We start from the raw sequence: 18,743 nt of genomic DNA, 5'->3' as shown, positions 1-18,743 counted from the left end.
TCAAATAAAAAATGGTTCATCTCTTTGTTTATGTTTTTCTGTACTTCTCTAGATGGCGAATACAAACTTTTTGAACTACATATCTCTCTTAAACGACATCTCTTAAGCAGTTAACTGACAATCTTCGAAGAAATCTGTCTTTCAGTTTCGCATATAGCGAGCTACGACTGTATATCTCTCGCTGTGTATGAGCATGAGCGGCGCCTGCGTTCGGCGTGCGGCGTTCGGCGTGCAACATGCTCGGAGCGACGGGCTCGGGGTTCGCCGTTTGTCGAGTCGCCGGACTCAGCTCTCAGTTTGTGTTGTGTGGGCCGTGGATTCAGTTGCTTTTCGTATCTGCAACGAGTTGGATAGCAATTCGGTTGGCGCTGCTGCCGCTTCCACGCTGCGTATCTGTCTTGGACTGTGTATCTTTGATATTTAGTTAGAAATATTTAAACGATTGCCGAGTAAATAGTTAGTTAATGCATTCGAAATACAGCCACAGCACAGCAGTTGCATTGAGTTTTCCCTAGCTGAACAACTAAAACCAACTGCCTAGGCCGCCTTTGAATAGTCAACAAAGTATCTCGCAGATACTCGTAGCGCACTTTCAAGCCCAAATATCATAAAAAAATTCCAAGCGCGTGTGCACAATAACAAAAACAACAACATAAATATACAAAAATGCGCCAAGAAAATTAAAAAACAGCTTTACAAAATAAATTAAAACAAAATAAAGCAAAAGTCAAATAAAAATAATAGCAAAATACTCAAGAAAATACGCGACCAAAAAAATATTTGTTGTTTATTTATGTTTTGTGCGTTTGTGTGTGTCTGTGTGTAGCTCTGAAATCGACCTGCTGTGTGTGTGTTTGAGTGTGTGTGTGTGTGGCACAAAACAGCTGTTGGTGCAACAACAACAACAACAAAAACAACAACTACTACGACGACGACATCTTGAGTGCAGACGCCAAAACGAAAACAACAATAAAATTGCATATAAATTTAATTTTTTAAAAAATTAAATTTTATGCCTACGAGCTGCCGCTTTTTTAAGGTAAGCCAAAACTGACCTTCATATTTACAGTTACTCCAGAGCTTTTAGACCACAAAAACAACTGTTATAGGAACATGAAAGCCGGTTGATATCGTGCAAAAAATATATGTAAATAAACAAGTTAATAAATAAGGTGCTGGTTGCATTTGGAGGGAGTCTTGTTGATAAGACTCAACTGATTGTTCTGCCAGTCAAAGGCGATACAAGATTGAAAAACTGTGCGAGAGAGAGAGAGAGGGAAGAGAGAGAGAGGATGGGAGTGGATGAAAGAGAGAGAGAGATAGACAGAGTCTGAGAGAATGTCAGAGTGAGAGAGTAAAACCTTGATAATAGATTAGACTAAGTGTTTTCTAGCGAAAAGTGATATAACTTTATTGGATATGTAACTAATTTATAAAAATAAAAACGTCGTTTCTGACTTGATTGACTGACTGATTGATTGATGATAAGCGCACAGCCCGCACCGTACTAGCTAAGAAGCTGAATTTTTTTCCAGCAGCTATATTTGATAAAGTGAGTCTAAGAACAATTCCATCAGCTGAAATATATATTTTCTTGTGCTTTTCATTCGATTTGCCTCAAATTCATTTCAAGAGATGTGTGTAAAAAATAATTTCGACTATGTTTTACACTTTTCGAAGATAAGACTTATTTCCCTTAAGGTTATTATCATTTATTTGATAATTTTCAAAGATTTCTTTTATTTCACTTTTGCTTCAACTCGATCAACTTGGAGTTCACATAACCGTGCTAATGCATAGATATTGATTCTATTTATAGAACTACGTCTGCAGCACGTATCTTACAGTTTGTTTATATGAATTTCTTCTTATCGTCCAATCAAGTATTTGTATTTCTTCAGCCAGTGTCATTGCGACTGTGCACAGCTCTTTCGTGATTCACTTTCACTTGAAATACTCCATAAAAACTATTCCTTTGTCCTGTTTAAAGCTGTGCCCTCAGCTCATCCTCAGCCGCGCTTCAAGCATAGGGGTATTCAAGCTATTAAACGTGAATAACAAAGGAATTCGAAATCCAGTTCCTGCCATCGAGTAATTTGTGCAGTTAACGGGTCTGCGGCTAACCCACATAACTAACTAAGTTCGCAACTTGGAGGGTCTCCGCCCCTCTCTCGCGTTCTCCCTCTGTGGCTCTGGCTGGAACAGTAATAGGAACAGGAACTTTATGAATACACAACATGCACACTTTAGTTTAATACAACAACAGGAACAACAACAACAACGAGAACATCTAAAACAACAACAAGAATAGGCCATTTCTCATCGCATTGCGGGAAAAATCAATAAAAACGCACGCGACTAACGGCAAACGAGCGACCCTTGTTGCCCGCGCCACTTGCCACTTGCCACCAAACGTCCCTCAACTGTGCTCCACTCCAGTAGAGTGAGTCCTGCTCCTGAAGGATGCAGCAGCACCAGCACCAGCTGCAGCAGCAGCAGCGGCAGGCGCCAAATTGGGATTTGGCTTTTAATTAAGCGAATCACAAAACAAAAACTGAAGACAAATTAACGCGCGCCTCCTCACACAAATCGCGTTTATCAAGTGCAGTTAATGCAAGCCGGCGCCAAAGGCCCCAACCTCCCTCCCAGCCCCTACCATCCCCACCTAGAGTAACCCCTTGGCACCCAGTTGACTGCATTGAGGAGTCATTGCCATCAGCGAAAAGCAAAATTCAGTTAGCAGCAACAAAGGGCAAAAACAAAAAGGAACATTTGTGGAAAGCTTTGGGCAGCCGAAGATTAAATACCCTTCAATACCCTTGCAGATATTAAAGAGCAACATGGCAACAATCTAAACGGGAAAACATCAAGTTCCAAGAGGAAATAATATGGAAGGTAACGCAGTCTAGCTTTGTCTCTTCCTCTGTCCCATGGCACCAACTTATGCGGAAGTAGACTTTAGGATAGCTTAGGATCTGAAGAATGAATGGAAAGCTGTGGCCACATTGGTTCGGCTCTTCGTAATGATTAGGATTGGCATTCTCTCATTCAATCCGTTTCATTTAGTATATTTACAGAGCTGAACTACCCTTGGAAAGGGTATTAAATGCTGCCCAACGTTATTTTTGGCACTCGCCTCTCAGGAACTCACAAGTCCCGAGAGCAGAAACTTTGGCGCAGACGCACTACAGATTTGCCTCTCGCAACATTTTATTTGCTCTCCAATGAACATCAAGTTGACAGTGCCTGCAACCCAATACCCCGCCCACAGCCCACTCACTACCCCCTTTGCCACGGCTGCTGCAGCTTGGTTCCTGCTTCCATTGTTATTGTTGTCCTGATTTTTTGGCAAGCGAATTGTGTCGTTCGTATGTATCTTTAGGATTACCCCCAGCCACCCCCACTGCATGCCCCTACTAAGTAATAGCAGTTGCAATTGCAATTTTGGTAGGTCTTTCATTTATATAGGGGTTGAAGGAGGCCTGGGGAGGGCTTTTGCAGACAGCGACTAAAAGCGAAATGAAAATGGACATGAAAAACGAGTTTTTCATTCAACCAAAATAACATCTGCAGCTTGCATTCAGCTTTAGCCCGGCATTGGCATCAATCTGCATATACATAAATGTACACATATTGGAGTGGGAGGCGTGGCATGCGCCCCGTTTAATTGCTATTGACAGTTAAACTTTTAGCATTGAGCCACTTCTGTTTCTCCACTTTTTTTTTTTTTTTTGGCAAAAAGTGAAAGTTTTCCAGTTGGGGGAAAAAGTCGGGAACTCAAATGTAGTTATTTTTATTTATTTATTTATATTTTTTTTGAGCTATCGCAAAATGTAGATTAAGAGGGCGATTTTAATGATTGCGATGTTTGTGTGTGTTGTATGTCTGTATTGACGTTTCACTTTGCAGCTCTAGTTTCTATTGTTTTATATGGCTATTTGCCAGGTGTCTCAATGTATGCCATTCATTAGCATATTAATCTGCTTCCATTCATTTAAAGTCAATGCAAATTGTTCACTTTATGATGCATTTTTAAACAGTAAATAAGTAGCTCGAATTGAATTAACGACTATTTTGCTATTTTGCTTTTAAATAAACTTAGATAATTAAAAGAGACTAAATCTGAGTGGGGTTTATTTAAGCAAGCTGCTCAGCTATGACTCGTGGTATATGCTGTAGTAATATTCTGTGAATCTCTTGCTCATCATTTATATATTTTACTGAGTATATTTCATTTTTTGTGTAAATTATTGATTTTCTTTTTTAATCAAATGTAAATGTCTGTCTGATTGCCTATGCATTTCCTGCACTAGATATAATATATATATATTTATCAGACAGAGCCTAGTTTATTGGGTCATTTAGAGTATAAATGAAGTCAAATCTAACCCGATTGAGAAATACTATTTATAAAACACAAGCATTGAGTGCACTCTCAGCGAGCTAACAAGTGGCTGCTAGAGTTTGGTCTCATATCTGAAGTGGTTGCTCTCTCGCTATTCCATGGTGGACTCAAGTGGGTCACATTGAAATAATATTCCTGGCTTATATCTAGAGCGGATGTGTCTATCATAGAATGAGGCGCTTGCTTATGGACTTGGCAAACAGCTCTTTAATCCAACGGCAAGCAGCAAAAAGCCCACAAAAGACCAAAAGACAAAAAGACCAAAAGACCATGAGCCATGGGTGAAAATCAACAAATGCACATGGACAGCAGGGAAGGAAAGAGGAGAGAATAAATTGAGATTGCAGTGAGAAAAAGCGTGTGGGAATAAAAAGCAGAAACAACCTGGTTGGCCATAAAGCAGGAAAGTGAAAATGCAATGCAATGGCCTGTGGCTAAAGAAAAGCTTCCGCATTGTTTTCCATTGTCTTTCGCTCCCTCTCTCTCACGCTCTCTTTCTCTCTGACTCTCTTTTTCAGCATATGCCTCGATAATAACAATTAATCTGTAATTTTACACGGCTTTTGTCTCAATAAACCCATTGCCAATATGTCATTCTGTTTGCGAAGTATACAAGCTCGCATATACAATAAGATTACATACATATATGTTTGCATGCAATATATCTATATTTTCAATATTTATCACCCGACGTTGTGCTCCACGGCAAGTGCATTGAACTGCAGCTGGCAATGCAATGCTATCATCCTGGGTATTACGAGCGCAGTGTGTGCGAGTGTTTAATCACTCCCATGTTACTCGGCAAAACTTAAAACTAGACCCAAAACCCAACCAAACTGAGACAGAGAGTGGGAGAGAGGGGGCTGGGCAGGAGGGGTAGGTGATAATTGTGCCAGCGGGTCCAACTATGAACATGCAGTAGCTGGTAGCCAGTGCAGCAAGTTTTCCACTTTTATTTTCTCACATTTAAAAACATTTAACAGTTTTTCACAGTAGCTCGAGAGAAAGGGAGAGAGAGAGAGAGAGAGAGAGAGAGAGAGGGTAATAGTTGCATGTATATTATACCTGATGTTTAGTCTGTGCAACATAATGTTTCTAGCACGGCAGCAGTTGGCGTCCGAGTCTGTTAGCCAGTCAGTCATTGTACAGTGGGACCCATAGCAATTTATGTGAGCAAAAATTTTAAAATTATTATTGATTTTTTTTGTTTTTTTGTATAAACTAATTTTGAAAATATTAAATATTAATATTACATTTTATTAAAATGCACATTTCGGGCTTACTTTACTTTAATTAAGTATTAGAAATAATTGGAAATTTTAGGCAAAAAACACTTAGAAATTTAGATAAGATTTCTTGTAGGTAAACAGAAAGAAAACTGAGCTAAGATAAAGATACCATTTGATCATTTTCCATCAAGGAGTGGATTTTGTGAAGTGCCTGCAACATTTCTTAAATGGATCTACAAAGATATTTTGAAATTTGTTAAACAAAAAGTATTCTAAATTCATTTTCCCCCAATTGTCCATAGTTGCGATTGGAATTCCCAAAAAGGATCATATGCCCAATTAATCAATCGGTTCTTTAGGCACTCAGTTATTAAAGAGGAATAGTTTTGTGTATAAACTCTGACTCTGCTCTCAATAGTCAGAGCTTGTTCGTTGCCACAGTAGCTACACCCTCAAAAGTCAATTAGTTTGTAGCTCTGGCGCTTTGTGAACCCCTACATTATCTTCGTTGAGCATGCGATGCCAAGTCGCTAAGCTGGAGAAGCTCCAAAGCAGCTCTCTGGCTTTCCGATTCTCCGTCTCTGTGCATCTCCGTGTACATGTCTGTCAGGCAAATCTGCTTTAAATTTTTAATCGCCTGAAATGTTTGTGATATCGCATGGGCCATGTCTTGCCTGGAAACTGGCTTTATATGCCAAGTTACGTATACTTTCACACTCTTGTTGTGTGTGCGTGTGCATGTGCGGGTGGGTGTATCTGGGTGTAAATCTGTTGTGCAGTCAGAGCTTGGTTTGCAGTTTCGTGCCTGCAGCAATTCGCATTACATCACACACACACACGAGTATATTTACTCAATTACATTAATCGCCCTGTCGCTTGGCTTTTCATGTGCGTGTGCCTGGCCCTAGGTCGAGACTTGCCGGATAAATGCATTTCCATGTCATATGATGAAAATTTATACATGCATATTATATAAAAACTGCGTTTTATATGCTCATGTCGGGCGCTAAACGATTGGGTTAGGTCAGTACTCGCCTAACCTGACGTCAGTGCGGTCAGGAGCTTAAGCTTCAATGAGCTTTCAACTTTTGAATTATTCAAACAGTTGCAAATAGGGCTTTAAATATATCATGGCTTCAAAATTAACCTAAGCTCGTAAGAATATATAATACACACAAACAAGTATTAACACACAAAGGTAACCAATATGAAAAATTCAGCTTCTTAGCTGTAACTCGTTATGCCTGTATGAATGTTATCAATCAGTCAGACTGAAAAGTTTTATTTATATAAATTACTTGTTTTTATGGTTTAATTGCCAATCTTAAAACACATTCTTAGATTTACTAAAAGTAAGTCATCAATCAGTCAGCGAGTCTATCAATCAGGCTAAAGAGTTTTATTAATATAGATTACTTATTTTTATGGGCCATTGTCAACCTTGAAAGTATTTTCCAGATCGGTAAGTAAATAGTCATCAATCCGTCAGTCAGACATCAATCAGTCACTCAGGCCAAACGGTTGAATATACGGAAATTGCTTGTTGTATGGTTTATTTTCGAGCTTGAAACACATTCCCAGATTAAATATGAGTAAGTCATCAATCAGTTAGACAGTCAATCAGTCAGTCAGTCGGTCCAAAGAGTTTTATTTATCTACATTTTATTTCTTTTTATGGCTCTATTCCCAATCTTAAAAAGAATTTCTAGATCGATAAGTAAATAGTTATCAATCAGTCAAACATCAATCAGTAAGTATATATGTAGATTCCTTTTTTTTATGGTTTAATTTCCAATCTTGAAACTCATCCTCAGTTTTCAAATCAATCAGTCATCAATCAGTCACTCTTCATTCAGTCAGTCAGGCTTAACGGTTAAATATACGGAGATTAGTTGTATTTATGGGCTTTTTCCCAATATTGAAACGCGATCTCAGATTTACAAGTAGTTAGTCATCAATCAGGCAATCATTCAGTCAGATGGACAGAATTGTATAAAATATTTGCTTTCCTTGGCTTATTCCTAATATTGAAAAACCATTTTCTGTTTAAAAAGTGCAGACAGTCAACATCACTAGTTGCTTAGCCTCCAATTACCCATTGCCAATATTTGCTGGAAATCTAATAAGAACTCGATATCTATAAACAAACAAACATTACGTGTTTTACGAGAGATCGTGAATGAAACGTTCAAATGGAAAATATAAAAAAAGTCACATAAATCGAGTCAATAACAAATACAACACGTGCAATGGAGCGGGGGGATTACTACGTGGTGCTGAACTATGGACTGTAGGCCAGCCTGGGGCGTGATTCCAGGGGGCAAGCGTAGGTCTGGGAGGGCTGCCGGGCTGGAGGGCTGGAGTGCCTCCTCTATATACCACGCTTATGACATGTGCACACTAAAAAAGCTATAAACAATCGATTTGACATTTTCGGTCACTGCAATTGGATGCCATTTCCATTTCCACTTGCATTTCCATTTCCACAGCCACTTCCACTTCCACTTGAAGGAGCAGCTGCACACAAAATGGCGGCACGTTGCGGTTAATCGCGCGGGGTTTTGGGGGATTTGTCCCCACTTAACTTATATAAATCAGTTCGAATTTGATTTGCACGCTGAGCTCTTGTTGGCGTAGGTGATTTTCAATTAAAACGCTGAGCTCTAACTCTGGGAAACTTAATTGATTTGTACAAGTGGGCTGGCACTTTCACTACCCCACGCCTCTCCGGCAGTTGATGGATTCGATGCTAGTCGATGCCATTGGATTTCGATTCGATGCGATTCGTTTCGATTCTTTTCTCCACTTGACGCAATTTCACTTTCATTTGCCGCGTGTGGATTTAACTGTTATTTAATGAGTCGTTGCCGCTGCGTAATTACTCGATGTATGCCATAAATTGCTTTCCAATTAACATAATTTACACTTTACACACACGCGCGCACACTCTGTAGTGGGCGTCTTTGCAAATAAAAGTGAGTCATTTGCAAAATCTTCATCAATGTTTATTTGTTTTTATTTGTTTTCTTGTCGCCCTTAAAATAAACCTGAAAATTTGCATTTGACACCAATTTGGGCTTTTCGCTGAACCGTTAAATGAGATTCGTAAATGTAATTGTAATGGCAAACGATTTGTTTAACCGTTAACTGCCAATAAGTATTTCACCTGGCACACATTGCCATAGATATAGATATAGTAGCCGCCCACCTGGCCAGCTCGTTATGAGCCATCATCATCATCATCATCATCATTAATATCATCATAAGCTTGAGCTGCTCAACTGCCCAGTTTCGTGTCATTCGGCAGTAACAGTTGGAAACCCACTTCACAGAGAAGGAGAGAGAGAAAGAGTGTGAGAGAGAGTGAGTGTGAGAGAGAGAGAGAGTGGGAGTGGGGTGGGGAAGAGTGGGACAAGGCGAATTACCAGCGAAATCGCGTTGGCGATTTGCTATTCGATTTCACTGGATAGTTGGATAGTTAAGAACCTGGCCTGGTAATAGCATAATATTTAGATATAAATCGCCAGCAAATGTTGTCGGGTCAAAGACGTGCAGCGAAAACCAAAAGAAAACCAAATCTAACAGATCTTTATGGAGCTAAACATGGAAACGGTAAACAGAAGCTACGATCAGCAGATCGGTTCAGCACTTTTTCGCCAATTGTTATACATCAACTGAATTCAAGCTGACTTACAGGGTATATAAGTATAATATAAACAATAGGATAAAAAATATACTATATTCGAATAGAGAATAGGCAGCAGCAGCTAAGTAAATATTATTAAAGCACGAGTTGGAAAGTGTGAAGTTAGAAGGCTAAAACCCACAGTTCAGTAGTCTCAAAGTGGGTTTAAATGCTGCCAATAAAGATGTTTGTCAATATGTCTAGTATTCACATATGTTATATCTTTTGCATACTTTCTGTTGAAATTCTTCCTTCATTGTTTTAATAGATTATAAAAGAATTCGTGTTCGATTATTTTCTGATTATACAAAAACAATTCCTAATGTGTATTTTTGAAGTTTTCAGGAGAAATTCATCTAGTTGAGAAGAAATCCACCTTTATAAATTTCCTGTATATAGATCAATTGATTTATTGTGCCGTTTTTAATTCTTAACACTTTTTATTGACAACTTTTTAATGACGGTTTTTATCTCCTTTTGCTGCAGTTTCTACATATGTACATAAGCTCTCAAACAAGCAAAATAGATCTGAATACATTAATTGCCTTAGCTGATTGCCCAGTTTGATTTGGTTTGTGTTTGCCAAACAAAAGTCGCTGACGTCAAGATGTCGCTGGTGAAAGGCGTAAGACAAGCGGCACATGATCGACCCGGACAGAGACCCAGAGCCGGCATCATGGGCCGCTCGTTAAACCAGCTGAAAACCAGCTGAAAACCAACTGAAAACCAGCTGACCAGCTAGCAAAGAGAGGGAGACAGATAGAATGTGAAGGAGAGCTGCGAGGCACTTCCTCGTGGCATCGCCTGGCAAGCCGGCAATCAAAAATATTTCCTCGACGTCATCGTCAGGTTCTGGTTTATTGAATAATACGGGTAGTTACTGTTATGTATAATTATCGTATAGCGCGTGGCATTCGAGTCTTGTTGGGGTTTTAGAGGGTGGGCGGGTGTGCAAGTTTTGCTAAAGCAAAACAAAAATCAAGCCGTGACCGGTTCATTCTAATAAAATTGCTTAACGAATATTAATTGTTTAATACATTAAATCATCAAGCGTTTATTATTTTCATACCTATTGAAAATGAGTAAGGAAACAGGGTATATGGGCCTTGTGAAAATTTGTGCAACAGGGAGATGGAGACGTAACCGTCGCATGCGTCGGTCTCAGATACTTTAAGATCTCTTGTTTTGAGTTTTTGTACGTAAAAACATTCGAATACGATCTTCAAGTCTGAACAATTTCATTATGATCGCTTAATAAGCACAAAAGTTTTTGAAGTCTAAAAAATTCCAAAATGTGGGCCAAGGGAAAGAATTAGCACAGACTTTACGTAAAATGGACAGCTTGTAGCCAATGTTGACAAATATAGGGCATCTTCTAGTCGAGCATCTGCAACTACATGTTGCTGATTGAGTTTTTAAGATTTGTAATCGAGTATGTTGGCAACTTGTTGCACAACAAATAAATATACACTTTGTATTTGAATTCTTTGACACGGCGTTGATAAGCTTATCAACCCAATGAGGTTTATTCAACTGTCTAAACACAGAGTGTGACTAGACATCTTTATAATATGATTTGTAATCAGCTTTTTAAATTTTTTTGAAATCGCTAATTTGTTTTTAATTGTTGCCCTTGCTTGAACTCGGAACTCGCAGTGAACTGTGAAAACTGGTTTCCTCTGGCCCCGGCCATGCACATTGTGTTGCCCTTCATGACATCAGATTAGTCCAAAAAGTAGCTCTGAAAGCTATTCTTCTAATGATTTCCATTTGATTTAAGATGCAAAGGTTGCAAAGGTTGATGTCGGAGGTGGACCTTTGTTGCATATTCATGAGATTACAGCAAGAGTTGTTAATATTTATGTTTGAAGTGTTATATTCGACGTGCACGATATATTTGGAAGGCCTTGAGGAACCACAAGCTTATATATATAATAATGTTTTTCCTAGCTGAGAGAGTGACCCATTTGCGAAAAAAGGAAAGGGCAAAGTGTAAGACGTAAGTTAAGGTAAAGTTTTACCTTCAATACTCAATTTCACAAATCTTAGTGAAAATTTTGTGCGCCTTTTGGAAAATTCCAAAAAGTCCAATTTTGCATTTCTACTGTATCTGAAATCGAGAAATCCACCTTCACAGGTGAAAAATATGCGAAAAATGATTATTTATAGTTAGTGGAGAAACTCTTGACTCGAGAAAATTCAAATTATGTCTGATTGTTATTCATAATTAAACGAAATCAATCAACATCTACTTCAACCAGCTGCCAACTTATCTAATGACTATTCTATTGACTATTGTGAATAAAACCACATTCACCTCTTGTTATTGACAATCAGATGTTAACATTGTGAAATGTCAGTCATATGTGGAGCTTCCAAGCTGACCCCGAAGGCATGGCAAATCGCATGACAAATTGATTTTTATGCAGCTTTGTTTGCAAAACAAAGGTGTGGAGGGGTGTTGGGTGGCGACCATCAAATCTAACAAAAACACAAAAAAAAATAGCGCTGAGATCAAATCGAACACTTTCCTCAGCTAGTGGCATATGCAACAACAAACAAAGCAAATAAATGTAGCAACACACAACACTCGCACAACACACACTCACGCAACTGGGAAAAGTCATTTAACAATGAACTTTAGACGCAAACAACGAAATGAAAATGTGAAACCGTTAAAAGTTCAAACGCCTTCGTCGGCGTCGTGTTAACAACCCAGCCAGCCATGGCTATAAAGCGAATCCACCCCAGCCACCCTCCTTTATATCTGAACATATAAACTCACAGCCACTGTGAATATAGACGATACATGCGGCGAGACATTTGCGCCAGACAAATTAGCAACGCATGTCGGGCAATTCGTCAACGGAATTGTATCTGCGAGCTTGTATCTGCGTCGAAAAGTATCTACAAGTGCGTGCGTGTGCCCATGACCATGACAATGGAGCAGCATGTGCTTCTCACATTTTCGGTAGCTTTTTTGTCCATTGCCCCCACACCAAGAACTAAGTAGAAGTTGGCTGAAACCAGTTGCCAATCGCCTGCGCGCAGCTGCTGTGAAGTTTTCTCTGGTTTCAATCAGTACATACCGAAAGTATAAACACTCGAAGAAAAGCGCATATCTAAATTCTAATTCTAGTTCAAACCGTGAAATAAGTGTAAATGAACATAAAGTTCTTAACATCTTCAATTGTGTACAATATGTGAGTCTTATTGAGGCCTTTTTTAATTAAAAATAAAAAAGAGCTTTGATTTCCTTTGTTTTTGATATTGATTTTGTAAATCTTCTTGATATTTTCTCCAAGTGGAAGCATGCGTATCTGATGAAGTGCTATCACTTGCCACTGGAGGTTTTAATTAATTTAAGCGACAATGCGAAAATCGTTGGGTATCATTCTTTCAGTCTCCCCTCATACTCCCCCTCTATCAATCTCTCTTTGTCTAGCTGAAAAATTTAAAAGATATAAATTGATTGCTTTACTTTATCAAAGTCTGTATACGCTTTAAGATCTAGCTGTATTTTACGAACTTCAGCTTAATATTCCATAAGAAATGGAGACATTCATTTCATGACTATATTATCCCCATATAGAGCCCTCGTTTCTCATGCCATATTTACTGCTGTTCCTCGCCCCCGGGCGCTGGCTTCACCCAGACTTTCAGTAAGGGCATTAAAAACGCTGCTCAAGAAATAATCGTAAAAATTTTGCAATGTTGTTGCTCTCCGTCTGGGATTTTTGTGGGCTGATTTAATTGCTTGGCGTTTGTTTTTGATGTCAGTTGAGAGGCCATAAGAACTGACTTTGATGTGAAACGTTTTGGTTTTGGTTCAGAAGTGACGAAAGCGCCAGCTACATGTGGTATAATTTTAAAATTTGATAGAGAGTTGATACTTAACTAATTATAAGTATATTAAATAAACGATATGTGCTGCATACACATAACATGAGCATTTCAAATGGCAGCTGACTGCTAGAAAAACTAACTTAACAAGTGTCGAATAGTTTAATCTCTTAACAATATTACATGGCAACCAAATATATATAAAATTCTAAATTGTGTTCATGTTGCCTGCTGACTAGCTAGCTTTGGTAACAAAGGTAACTCCATTCATTTTTTATTCCAACTACTGAACCATTTAACTTTCCTTTTAACCATTTGAAGTTGTAATCCAATAAGTTCTGTATAAATAAGTTTATTCATAATGTCTGCTGACTTGCTAACGTTTCTAACTTTATATAAACTTTTGACGCACAATAAACAATGTTAAACCTTAACAATTTTTACGATAAGTATATTAAATTTAACTTAATGCTGATCTTTAATCAATTTGGAAAGTGCTTATGCAATTAAAAAGCGATTTATTGGCTTTAATTAAATGCAAACAGCATGAACAGCGCGTTCTGCAGACCAAATAAATTGTTGAATGCATTTTCGCATATTAATGATTAATGTTTGTATTTGTTGTTGTCGTTGTTGTTGTTGTTGTTGTCATGCAGTCAGATTATTTAGCTAGCCAAACAGTTGACTGCGCAGCCTCTGATAAGCATCATATTTACTTTTTCACACACAAATACACACAGTGTCTGATAACAGTAAAGCAAATATTGTCTGGCCAAGAGCTTGGCATTGGGAATTGGCCAGTGACACGACAACCAAAGCCAGGGCCAAGCGAAAACCCAAACACAGACCCAGGACTGCCAGCCTGCCTGTCAGACAGATCAGAAATGAACTCAATCAATTTTATGAGTCAATTGTATTATTTATTGCAAGGTGATACCCCAAGCAAAAATCAAACAAAACTATGCAAATATTAAATATTTGTACAGCTCTTGGGACAAGTCCGTGCAGGCTCTCGAATATTTTATTAGATTGCAACCAAAGTTTATTTCCTTATAGCTCAATAAATTATTTAATTTAAGCCTTAAGAGTGAAACTGAGTAAATTGGAAATTCGATTGAGAAAAGGGATAGGGAATTAGAGCTAGAGACAGTGTGAGATTTTTATGAACTATAAACATAAATAGTTGTCCTTTGATATACTGTAAAGTATATTTGCCTAAGTTAAATATGTATTCTATGTCAGGTATTCAACAAAACCATAAAGCAGATAGGTCAATTTATAAGAATACGATTTTACAAGTCTTGTAACTCAGCTAAAGCCCTTTGACCCTTGCTGTTGGTGGAAAATTGCATAAAAATGACAGGGTTTAGCCTGTCCGCCTAGATAAATGAGTCACGTTCCGAAAATGAAACTCAAAGTAAAAGATATAAAAACGCCCACAGAGTGCGTCACAGGCGACGGCGTTGAATGAGCAACCACCAACGGACTTGGATTTCGGGCTCCTAGCGCTGCAGGAGGCGCATTTGCATGTAAAACTAAAACAACAACAACAACAACAACAACTGCTGGCGGATTGTGACTCATGCTCGTTGTCAGCTCCCGATAGCAATCGGACGAACTCCGCGACGCTGCCTTAATTAAAGCGACAAATGCCGGAACGGAGAGGTGGGGCAGAGACTGGAGCAGGGAGCTGAAGCTGGGGCTGCGGCCATGGTAGGGACCTCCCCAACCAATGCAGTCCGTATATATATATGCGGCCCCTTGCGCCAGAACTGTTGTGTTTTCTTTAATTTTTCTCATTGTTTTTCCAACGCAGCTGCGTGTTAAAGTGGAAAATGAGCAGCATACGTAGGCGCGAAGCCCATGGCGAGAGTGAGAGTGAGAGCGAGAGCGAGGGGAAGAGGAACGGGGGATGGGGCTAGGTCTGGGTCTGATTGGAGCCTCCAGCCAGGCTGTTTTTATCTCCCGTCTCGCCGAGCTTAAGAAAATATTTATTTTATTTGCTCTTTGGCTCGATGCGCGTTATAATTAAGTGCGCGCCAAGGAGGTTAATTGGTATTGATTGTGTGAACAAATTTATTGTGGACAATGTTGCGCCCCCTCGCCCTAACAAGTGTTTAATAACCACTCCCAACCGATTCGTAACCATGCGATTCCAGAGCATCTTTAAGTGGCTGGCAAGTGAGCGCATCCTCCCCATTAGAAGATTCCCACGAGCGCATCAAATGCTGCCACTCGAGCTGCATAGATGAAATCCAAACATTTTAACAGAATTTCCAGAAACACGGCACTCAATTCAATTGCGAGCACTCAGACATAAATGGATTTGGAAATTTGTACCTTCGATTGCTTGTGTTTCTTCTTAAAACATATTGCATTAAATATTCAAAAATATCGACTGAAAATTACTGGCTAATTGCAGGCGTTGTCTGATATGTAAAGCTGAAATATAATTCAAGGAAGCGAAGAAAAGATGCAGAGCATAATTATTTTTGGGATACATTATTTGAAATATAGTTAGAAACTGGCCATGGACAAACACTTTATTCAGATACAAGACCTTTCCTCATTTAAAACTTTATTAAAAGTATAAATATATTTGGAATAAAGAAAGCAATGCTTGTACTTGATACTTAAAATCTTTAAAAATTGAATTGAGAACAATCCGAATTTGAATTCAATCTCTCATTCCCATCACGCACTGCACATTGCTTTGGCGTATGTCGGATTATTACCGAGACGAGTCCAAATTAAAATAATTCACGCAATTGGATGGCACGCGAATACATATAGACACAACGAACCAAACCCGTAAATGGCCGAGACACACATATGTTTCCAGCCGAGAATAATGGACAGTAATATACGTAATATGACTGGCCTGTCCAGCTGGCCATTTGAAACCAAAGCAACGACTAATCACGATAAATAAATGTCGTGTCCATAACATAAACTGACTATTTGGCATACATACGGCTGCTCGCACTATATAGACTGCATTAGCTACTCGTAATTTACAACAATTGCCCTGGATTTGACAGATATTTGTTGTGTTTATCGATTCGACTGCAAAAGTGAAAGTCCCATGAAAAGGTAATGCCATAAGCTACCCCAATCGCTTTTTGGTTACGACAGACCTAGATTATAATATAATAGATAATGAAAATTAGATTGGATATGACAGCCAGTCGCGTAGTTGAGCGAGATGGGGAACGGGTTGAGGATATAACGCACAGTTTATTAGAACTTAATGAGAATAATTACGAAAAGCTAAATAAACAAAAAGTGACAGTAATTGGACAAAATGTGATAAAAATGGAAATGTGTTAAAAAAAAAAAAATACCAATAATACTATTTCAAGATTTGAAGCAAGTTAGAATACAAGTATACGTAATAAACAAAACTACTCTGACAAGTTTTTAACTTTCTTAACAACTTATTTGTGCTCGCGAATGACAAACAAAAAGATACAGATGCATAAACTAAGAGAATAAGGAAGCTACGAACCAGTTCAACAAAAAACTGAGCTGTGGGCTGATAGTTAGAAACAATAAATAGACTGATTAACCTTGCACATAAGATACATTCATAAATATATATATATTTATATATATATATGCATGCAAACTGAACAAAAGCGAATGCTGATTTCTGTATAGTTTGACAGGCAGACTTTTTCCGCATAGGAAAGTCTATAGAACAAATTGTAAATTAATTGTGATGTTAATTGCAAGTCCCGGAATCAGGAATCGATTTTGCATACGCGCATTTGCAAGAATTGAATTGTGCGTGGAATTTCATATTTGTAAAGAAATGTAGACAAATAAAAATAAAGATTCTCATTAATTGGATACCAAATACGATTTGCGAGAATGTAATGAGAGTGTAGGGGTTGTAGGGTGTGGGTAGGTTGTAGGGGTTGGGATGGCTTGTTGGAGTCGATGATTAAACACCTTTACGTGCTATGCAAATCAATATTGTTTAAGAATCTTGGAACGCAAATCAAAAACAGCAAAACGAATGGCAAATTGTTGCCATGGCAAACCTCTAAAATGGCTGAAAGAGGGGGGTCGGGGGCTGAGAGTGTGCGAAGGGGGCGCCGCTGCTCACTAATTACCGAGCGCTAAACATTTTGACGCTCTTTCCTCGACCCAACATTTATATTAATATGTCTGTCTATACGCGGGGGTGTGTCTGTGTTGTTGTTGTTGTTTCTGATGGCACGTTTTTGCAGCACATGACCACAAATCAAGCGAGTGTGTGGGGCGAATGCAAACAAATCTCTGCGATTAATCAGTTAAGCGTTAATTGATCAACGTAAATACAACATAAATACTCAAACAATTCATACTTACTATGAGTACTCAAGCGGGAACATTCACAGCATTTGGCAAAGCTGCAAAAGCGACTTGATTGGCTGTCATTTAAAGCTGATTAAAAAATATGCCATGCTAATATTATTTACTTGTGCGCAAAGTATTTGACAGCTAATAAGAAATTAGACTTGAACAGCTCCGATGGGAATAGCCTCAAAAGAGCTATTAAATTAAAGTTAGAAGCAAATAAACTTTGACTTTTAATAACAGCAATTAAATAGCTATAATGCATATAATTATTTAATTACTGTAGAGTTCAGCGAAACTCTAAAGAAAATTACGTTTAGTAATTTCGAATTCGAATTTCCCAATAAATATGAATACCTGTAACTGAATGCAACAAAAGCGTCAATTAAATTGTTCGCCAATTTTGCACTATTTGTAATAAGCTCCGACAAGCCCAAAGGTCAAGGTCAATTGGGCTTAACGTTGCGTATACGTAATTTGCGATTACGTATTTATTGCACTCGTATAACCAATTGTTGTTATTTCTTGTTTACTGCAAAACAATCGGTGGCATTATTTATTTAAATATTTTAAATATTTCAATTGATTTGACTGACATTTTAATAATTGAATTTGCCATTTTCTACCTTATTTTTTGCAGCCCATCGCAGCCGAAGGAAATTGAAAACTGTGGTAAGTGTCAGAGCTGACATTTATTGTTGTGGAAAGCGGAAAATTGTTCATATATCATATTAATTATTGCAAAAACTTCTGACGTTCGGCTAATTTAAAGCTCGAATTGAAAGACAGCTGAAAAAATTGAGGTCGAATTTGATGATAAATGATGGCGCCTAATTAGATTATCGTTAGCTGAAGCCATTAGAAAGCTGACACGTTACAAATAATATGCCATCATTTCGCCTTTATACAATTTGATGATAGGTTAAAATAATTAAATAAAATAGTCGCGTGTGGTTATCTATATAAAGATAAACACTTTTGAGCCAAAAAACGCTTGTCAAATAAGTTTTAAAAATTATTTAGTTATCAGAAAAAGACTTTCTGACTAAAACCTCAAGTTTTTACGATAAGCACGAGTTATTTTTATGAAAAACATTTAGTGGGTATAAAGTTTAAGACTTAACCAAAGACTTAACCTACAATTTTTAAGGCCTGTGGCCAAACTTGGCATATGTCGGCTACAAAACAAATATAAGACTATGCTTCCGTTTGGGGTCTTGGGGAGTATTTACAGTTT

The 18,743-nt window shown here is 38.2% G+C and overlaps 1 protein-coding gene across 1 annotated transcript in view; it reads left to right on the top strand.

The window, feature by feature from the left end:
* Nucleotides 1-308: 308 nt before the first annotated feature.
* The window catches only part of gol (goliath), a 36,470-nt gene continuing 18,035 nt past the window's right edge, over nucleotides 309-18,743 (top strand). Inside the window, exons 1-2 of the mRNA XM_064679884.1 lie at nucleotides 309-1,039; nucleotides 18,147-18,178. The gene's annotated coding sequence lies outside the window, so the exon portion shown is untranslated. The remainder of the gene's footprint in view (nucleotides 1,040-18,146; nucleotides 18,179-18,743) is intronic.

The sequence above is a fragment of the Drosophila montana genome, unplaced genomic scaffold, assembly GCF_035044405.1.
Source record: "Drosophila montana isolate Dmon_TW-CO22-7 unplaced genomic scaffold, ASM3504440v1 contig_2081_1, whole genome shotgun sequence".
In the NCBI taxonomy this organism is placed as follows: domain Eukaryota; kingdom Metazoa; phylum Arthropoda; class Insecta; order Diptera; family Drosophilidae; genus Drosophila; species Drosophila montana.
This window is presented reverse-complemented; position numbering and strand designations above follow the sequence as displayed.